At 39.1% G+C, this 8,140-nt stretch overlaps 1 long non-coding RNA gene across 1 annotated transcript; it reads left to right on the top strand.

Annotated features, from left to right (window-relative positions):
- Nucleotides 1-1,566: 1,566 nt before the first annotated feature.
- On the top strand, nucleotides 1,567-7,808 carry LOC135222206 (uncharacterized). Its single transcript, XR_010316211.1, has 2 exons — nucleotides 1,567-1,721; nucleotides 7,416-7,808. It is a non-coding gene; the product is annotated as an uncharacterized LOC135222206 (long non-coding RNA).
- The last annotated feature ends 332 nt before the right edge of the window (nucleotides 7,809-8,140 follow it).

The following is an 8,140-nucleotide window of genomic DNA, read 5'->3' on the forward strand; positions in this document are numbered from 1 at the left end:
CAACCGAGATCTAACAATTTAACAATTTTCCACAATCCCACAAAGCATTGTCGTTCGAAAACTATCGCTAAGCCATAACCACATTTATTTTCTAACTGGCCACCCATCGCTACATTGGCGTTCCTAGGCATAAAGAAAAGAAAGAAAACTTTTATACCCCCTCTTAACCGCCTGCCACCACTGTAACTGGGGGGATTCTCCCCCCATTATTCATAAGGTAAGCGTGACACGAAACGGGAGGCAAACCACACACAACATTACACACACAGCCTCTCTCTCTCTCTCTCTCTCTCTGCAATCCCTCTCTCTCTCTCCAAGGAATCTCTCTCTCTCTCTAGCTCTTTCTCTCCATTCTAACAGGTAATGAAAATGAGAGAGTTGCATCATAACATTAACGTTTATTAACAAAGAAATAAATAAATCAATCAATCAAGTAATCCAGTCTTACAGACTAACTCAAAAAAACCCGTAAATGTAACATGTCTGGTCACCAAAAAAAGTCTACACCCCTCTGGGAATTCTTTGTCCCCCGGCATTCCAGATCCGTCTGTTTCAAAGATACAGAACACATCCCGGTAAGTACACACACAAGATTGACAGACAGAGGTTTAAATATTGGATATCATCACAAAAATGTCAAACAGATAACAAGCCACTCTTTGGCTAAAGCACTTCAACACTTACCCAAACAACCGGACACTTAAACACTGTTAATAAAAAACTCCCCCGGCGAACGCCACGGCATCTTTGCCTGTGACTTGAAGCCCTCTTGTCAAAATCCTCCCATAGGCTTGGGTATGACACTTTTAACAGAAAGAGGCGCACACGCACATACGAACACACAGTTTGCTAGCGCCTCATGGTTCTAGCTGCATCCAGTTTCACAAAGGCACTTTGAGAAGAGTTCATAAACTGTCGTGCATTGACTTGTCGAACTAAGCACTTTTATCTCACGCCACCCCCAGAAACTCATTGTCAGCTACTCTCAGGTCGCTACCTCTACACTGTTCTCCACATTCCATAGGTCACAGGGAACACATGGACAATATATTATTAATCAAAAACCCTAGGCCTTACATATATATATATTAGTATGTTGGATGGTGGAGAGGGATAACATGAAGCTTGTATAATGCAAAGAATAAAAGTATTCACACAAACATTTTCATCCCCCATGGGCCCCCTCCCCCTAAATAATAAATGGGTCCTCCGAGGTCGAATAGGTTTACTCGTAATGACTGCCAGCATATTGTCCAAGGTGCAGTTAAGTTCCAGGCTGTTCCATCTTCTGCATTGGCATCGTTTTGACGGAATATTTTAAATTATTGGTTTCTTTTGCTGTATTAATATATGAAATAATTTTTTTTAGTATCTCACTCTGTGCGTTATGTTTATGGAATATTCATTTGGTACTGAAGTAGACAATGACAATTTGAGACCATTTGAAAAATAAAAAATCATTTGGAAGTCGGGTTTAATCTCACCAGCAACGGAAAAATCGCTTTCAAGGTCTCTCCATCCATTGGCCAAAGTTTATGGCTTCAGCCTATCAGAGATGGCGATAGATATAGCTTCTTAGTTGGGTTTGGTGGAGGTCTCTGATTTGTCAAGAGAAAATCTTGGTTGATTTGAACAAGAACAGTCCTCCTCAGGCAGCCGTCTAGAGAACATGGACAGTTTTTTAAGCCGTGCAGTTGAAACGTTTTTTTACGCAAAATTCCGTAAGTACCCTTTTCGTGTGAGCAATTCTGTGCAATTTTAGTTAATATCTGATGAAGATTAGTTATAATAGACGTTTAAAATTGTTTAAGTAAGAGTCCCAGTGTTCCAATCAGCACAGCGTTTGTCGAGAATCACTTTTATTTTAGGGATGAAAGTGGTTCCAGCTGGTCGGTTGTAACTGAGGTTGCAAATTATTTATAAAAAAAACTTTATTAATGGCACGTCTTTGCAATCGTGGAATAAACCGATAAATTTGTAATGAAAAACTAATTGTTAATCAGTCTTCGTTAGTGTTCAGTCTGTCATTAGCTGTACTTGGGTAAGGCTGCAAAAAATGGCCCAATAATAATCTCTTTCATTCCAAATACTTCCTACGCTATTTTAGTTTCTTTCCTTGCGTTTGGGGGTTAGGGGAAGTTTCGACTTCTAGGGAAAATTTACTAATTAATGAAAGACCCCTTAGCTGATTTAGCCGGTAATATCTTGTTTCGCGTATTTCACGTTATTTTCGCTGACTATGGTTACCGAGGGATCTGTCTAATCGTAAAGGAAAAGTAACGACAACAGTTTATACCACGTTAAGAAAGTCACTTTACAGGTGTTAGTCCCTAAATGAGGCTTGATGAAACTTGGTTAGATCGACCTTTTCGACGAACAGAATGGTAGCTCTAGGTAATAACTCTGCGTCGGATATTTCTTTGGAAATTACTGATTCCTATATTATTTGCGTTCCTTATTAAGAATTTACCGTTATTTTAGAGGGGTCGACTGTAATTGAGTCCCAGGGGCTAGTATTAAACGTGACGAAATACATTTGACTCTCAAATCCCTAGTGGCTTTCGTATTCGCGGGAACGTTCCTTGCAGTCCGTGCTGAATTATTGACTAGAATTACCGGTTAAATTAATTCCAAGAGACACTCTCGTTAATGAGATTATTTCTAAAAAGATTCGATGGCTTTTGAGATATGGTGTCCTAAATTTTTTAGGGAAAGTCCCAGTCCTCAGTTACAGTTCGGGAATATGCTCCCGGGAGAACTAAATGTATCTATTTGAACAAAAATCTGTGTATGGACAGTTTTAATGAACGTGGTACATTAGCGTATGTACAGAAACCTGACTAACATAAATAGAATCGCCAACCTTATATGCCACATACCCCCAAAGAAAGTAATGTACATTCAACTTGCTTTTATTCTTGCCTATCATGGCTCCAGTTTCCATTTGGACCGCGAGTCGTACTGTATTCATTATCGGAGAAATATTCACTATATACATACTCGTCACCCTTATTTTTATATAAGTAATAATCGGTCTTTTTAACGTATGGCTCTGTGTTTGTCTTTAGGATTTGAATTGCTAAGGAAGTTCGTTTGGTATTTCAGGAGTCTTTCCTACCATAATATCATCTCTATATTTTTTTAATTCTCCAGATAGTTTTAATTTCCTGTCATAACGCATTACTATTAATAAGTTGTATTTTATTTTAATTTACCTTTGAACCGTAGGTAATTGATTTTCAAAATTGTCAAAAATAAAAAATTCCCATGAGCTCGTCTATATAACGAAATACTACTCCGTAACGTCACAAAGCAAGCACTATAACGAATTCTGAAGTTACAACGTAGAAGGAACGAACGAAACGAATTAATGAGGAAACTTGCATATGTTGACAGACAGACAGACAGACAGACAGACAGACAGACAGCCTGCCTCGGGGAGGTAATTCTCATGTCACGTACGTAATGGTCAATTTTAGATTATTCCTTTGAACAGGTCCTGGTAGTTTTAACCTTGAGTGCTAGATGGTGAATGAATGATTTTGCTATATAATACCTGCGCGTTTCCCGAGGAAATGGCCCCATCCACAAAAGTTAAACAGCACCGCCAACAACGAGGAGAGGGGACCTTCTGTGGGGTTGGCATTACCAGAGGCACTTGGCATCTTTGAAGCGTCTCGTCCTCTCCTCCATATATCTTCTTGGTTGTCTGCCTTGTGATTTTCATGAGTTTTTTTGACTTAATCGTAGTGTCTGGCTGTCCTGAAAGCATCTACAATTGCCCCTTTTCAATGAAACCAAATATTTTTGGCGAGTCTGATGAATTATTAAGTTTATAATTAGGCTGCCGTTACGCAAATGATTAGTTTGAGGACGTATGCATCTAGGTGAGAACGTTGTTTTTTTATGCTCAAAGTACAGTGACCTACAGTTACTAGCTTAATAATAATAATGATATCGCAATATGCTGTTGTAACGCTCTCCCCCCCTCCCCCCTCTCTCGATTGAATTGAACAGCTATTTTATATAATATATGGTAGAAAGCGGTTTTCGTGTAATGCAAAAATACTTTAAAAAATAATCCTCTTGAATTATAAGTTTTATGTAGGGTCAAGTATTCGTTAAACAGCTTACGCTGTCACATGATTATTTTTAACTTAGTGTAAAGTTCGTTTTCGGACGGAATCGTTAATTAACTCACTTTACGTAAGTTCTCATTCATCTCACTATCCGTACAAGACTATATGATCTACTAGAGTACTGTTACTTTGTAGGGATCACCAAAAAATAAAACTACTTACGTATATAGAGGGTAGACTCTGGATAAGATGAAGGCAATGTCATCTTCATCATAATAGCAGCTATATCAACTAACGATTAAAAAATTAGGTCAAATTCAGACGACAACGCGATGTGCACTAGGATGCGCCTCTCGTGGTTCTTTAAGTAACTCCTGGTGTTTCTGTATGGCGGAGACGTTAGCAGCTTTCACTGGAAGCCCCACACTTTTGTTTGCATAGAGACCGGTGGCTGTTATGTTACTAAGCGGTTTACCATCGTGTTTCTACAGTTTCGCCGTGTTTAGTACTAGTCCGTCGGAGGTCAGATGTCCCTAAGTCCATTTTACCACATATGATTCCCGATGCTGGCATAAGGCCAGCTTAATCTCAAACAACAACCACCCTTGGTGCTACTTTAGGGACATTAGACCCCCGACGGGCTAGTACTAATCACGGCGAAACAGGTTAGAAATACGCAGGTAGACCGCCCACTGGAGTAGCACCCACCGGTGCTTGTCTTGTCCTACTCATGACAGTTAATGTCAATTGTTTAGCAAGGAGACTTTTTGAGATTTGGTTCAATATATTTCTTGCTGGCTACTCTCACTCTTAGTGTCTTTGACAGTGCGTTTGAAACTCCAGTTGCAAGAGCTTTATTTGAGCATTTGACATTGCAAGACGTTCTGCACTGGTTGTCGTTAGCTTGCCCTTGGTGTGACCTCTCTGGGTGGTGGTGATTGTGGTAGTAGTTGTATTCCCCTATTGACTCACATTCTCGGTTTTAAGCATGATGGTGGACTCCATAACATTATCTCTTGCGCGGACAAAAACAGTCATAAACCACACACCGATTATAGAATGACCAGTATACTTCTTGTAAGCTATTTTTTTAATGAAAATTTCAATTTTACCTACTCTGTAAATAGTCATGCAGCTCTAGCTCGCTCTCTCTCTCTCTCTCTCTCTCTCTCTCTCTCTCTCTCTCTCTCTCTCTCTCTCTCTCTCGTGTTTAGTACTAGGTTGTTTCTTAGGATCATGGACCCTTAGCAAGGTACGATGATTGCTAATTAGTCATGCTTTAATTCTGTCTTTAATGTCTATTCATCCATCTCTGTCCTATCATTTATGGCTTCGAACTTGTATCTAGCAGCGTCCAGTCTCATTCTTCTGGCTTCTCGAGCCATGCAAGTATAACCAAATCCAAGACAATGCAGGGTTCCTTACCTTTGATGCCACTACAGTATCTGATTCGTGATAACATGCAATCTTAAGGTTTTCAGGCAGTGTTTCATGATTTCAATTGGACTTTTAATAGATTTCTTGTATTCTTTAATTAGTGGCCACCTCTATATACAGATTAGGTCTTGGTAATCTAGTTTCACAAGTTTCTGCGGGTCTGATGTAGAAGGTATTGTTGGTCAAGAAACCGAAATTTTGTATGTTCAATCGTACGCTCAGCAGCCACCATCCATCTTTCAAGTAGGATTTATTTGAGATCCATAGCTCTCCTCATAGAATTTCATCAGCAAATAGAATATCCGGATAATATCAACCAAGATTTGCTAAAGATAGATTTCATATTTTCCAATGGTGTTTCTTTACTTGCTGTCTTGTGCACATTTTAACATAAATACCGTTTTCGAGTCGCCAGAGTTCGCACTGTTTATCCGTTGCCTTTCATACAAGACGCTGAGGAATGTTGCAGCTTTCTGTATCCTGTTGTCTAAGTACTGACCAAACCTAATAGATACTTAGCGGGTCTTCAGTATAGTCCATCCACTTAAATAATTGGAATAATCATGATACTGATGATGATGATAATTTGAGGCCAGCCTCTCCCTTTATTATTTTATTCGGATCTGGGCAAGGTACAGGCGCCAATGATATTTCCTTCGGCTTTGGAATTCATTTCATCAGTATTTTGAATCTGTTTCGTTCCACGAAGACTTCCAACATGCCTCGTCCGTCATTCCTCAACTTAGTTGTGGTTAGTGGCAGAGGAAATATCAAATTCAATAAAGATTTGGGATATCTTTTCTTTGGTTCTAGATAGAACTTCATCGTTCTCTCTCTCTCTCTCTCTCTCTCTCCTTTCTTTCTCTCCTCTCTCTCTATCTCTCTCTCTCTCTCTCTCTCTCTCTCGTCTTTCTCTCTCTCTCTCTTCTCTCTCTCCTTTTTTGGGATGGGGTGGGGGGGGGGTGGAGCGGTGGTGGTGGTTAACAATTAAGTAAAAGTTTTTTAGTGTATAGGGTGCATTGGTTATAGAATCTTTTTACTGTATAGTGTGCATTGGTTATAAAATCTTTTTTAGTGTATAGTGAGCATAGTTTTTTTTTAAACTAAGTCTATTCCTCTGCTGATTTAAGACGCATGGGAACTGTGATGTAGTGTGTGTTCTAAAGGAGTCTTATGCATTCATTTAACGGTTGTATAGCTGTAAAAAAAATATTTAAACTAGCCATCTGGCCTTTGCGAATCTTGCTGTATTTTTTGAAATGGTGTTGAGTCTGGCTCCATTGACGAACTTATAACAGCCCTTATGTTGGTGCAAGTGGCTTTTTATTCCATTCCGTAGGTTTCCGGGGGGAGGGGGGGGGCGGTCGGTGTTTAGCGAGATCCAGTACGTGTGCACATTTTAGTTTGAATGCATTTCTTCATCGTTAATTTCGAGATTATTTGGGATAACATTATCATCTAGCTGTTGCATAATTACTTGTAGTTAAATGCAATTGCAAAACATTATTGACCAAGAAAAAAAATCTCTTGTTTTAAACATATTTAGCAGGCCTTCTTTTCTTGCGTATTACTTTCTCGATCTGTCGGTCGAATTGAACTTAGGGCTTGGCAAGGGAAGGAGGCCTTCACGTGCTTTTATAACAGAAGATAGATACTCTGACGCTCTATTAAGAGTGGGTCTTTTTTTTTTATCCTGTCCTTTAAAGTACGCAATTTTCCTTTCTTGACTTCCTTATTTTTTATGCCCTATACAGTCTCCAGTTGCAGATACCATATTAAATTTTGCCTTCTACAGTTTCAAGTTGCAGATACCATATTAATTTCAGATACCATATTAATTTTGCCCTATATAGTTTGTAGTTGCAGATACCGTATTAATGAGATCTTTCTATTTTACAGGGGGGAAACCCCTGTAAAGATCGCCGACCAGAGCAACAGAGGTTACAAGATCACCACCTCGGTGGTGATGATTGAAACAAGATCTCGGGAACAAGGTCGCCGAAACCAGAAATAAGATCGTCGAAACAAGATATGCGAAACCTGAAACAAGATCGCCGAAACCAGAGAGAAAATTGTTGTAACAACCCATGAAATGTAATAGACAAGATGGTAATCCAGGGCTGTTTAAAAAAAAAATCTGGACGCCTCGATTATTTTTTATTTTAGCTTCCGGTTCCTACTGCTGCTGGGATTTAAGTGATTAGTTTTTTTGCAAATTGTGCTTGCATTTTTCTTTAGTAACTAAAGCTGTGAAAGGTACTTTTTATAATGTAATAAAATTTAGAAAATGTTCTTTAACATTTTTATTTTATCGCCTCAAAGAGAGGGCAAATAATTGAATATTCATGATACTAGTAGGATTTTATGAAGCATCTAAGATTTTGTACCAAATTCCAAGAAGTCAGACTTCTGAGCTTACTGTTCACTCAGACTAGTTGGCAACTATTTATGAAGACTATCATTAGAGACAGCACCAAGTGCTCCCTTAAATTCTCTTCCCCAAATTGGCAGTCCTCTTCTTAAATTCTCTTGCCCAATTCTCTTTCCTCTGGGCAAATTCTCCTGTGTATCAGGACGACACAGCCCATCAAGTACTCCTCAGTAAACCTGAAAAGTTCTCCATA

Source organism: Macrobrachium nipponense, chromosome 3 (genome assembly GCF_015104395.2).
Source record: "Macrobrachium nipponense isolate FS-2020 chromosome 3, ASM1510439v2, whole genome shotgun sequence".
Classification (NCBI taxonomy): domain Eukaryota; kingdom Metazoa; phylum Arthropoda; class Malacostraca; order Decapoda; family Palaemonidae; genus Macrobrachium; species Macrobrachium nipponense.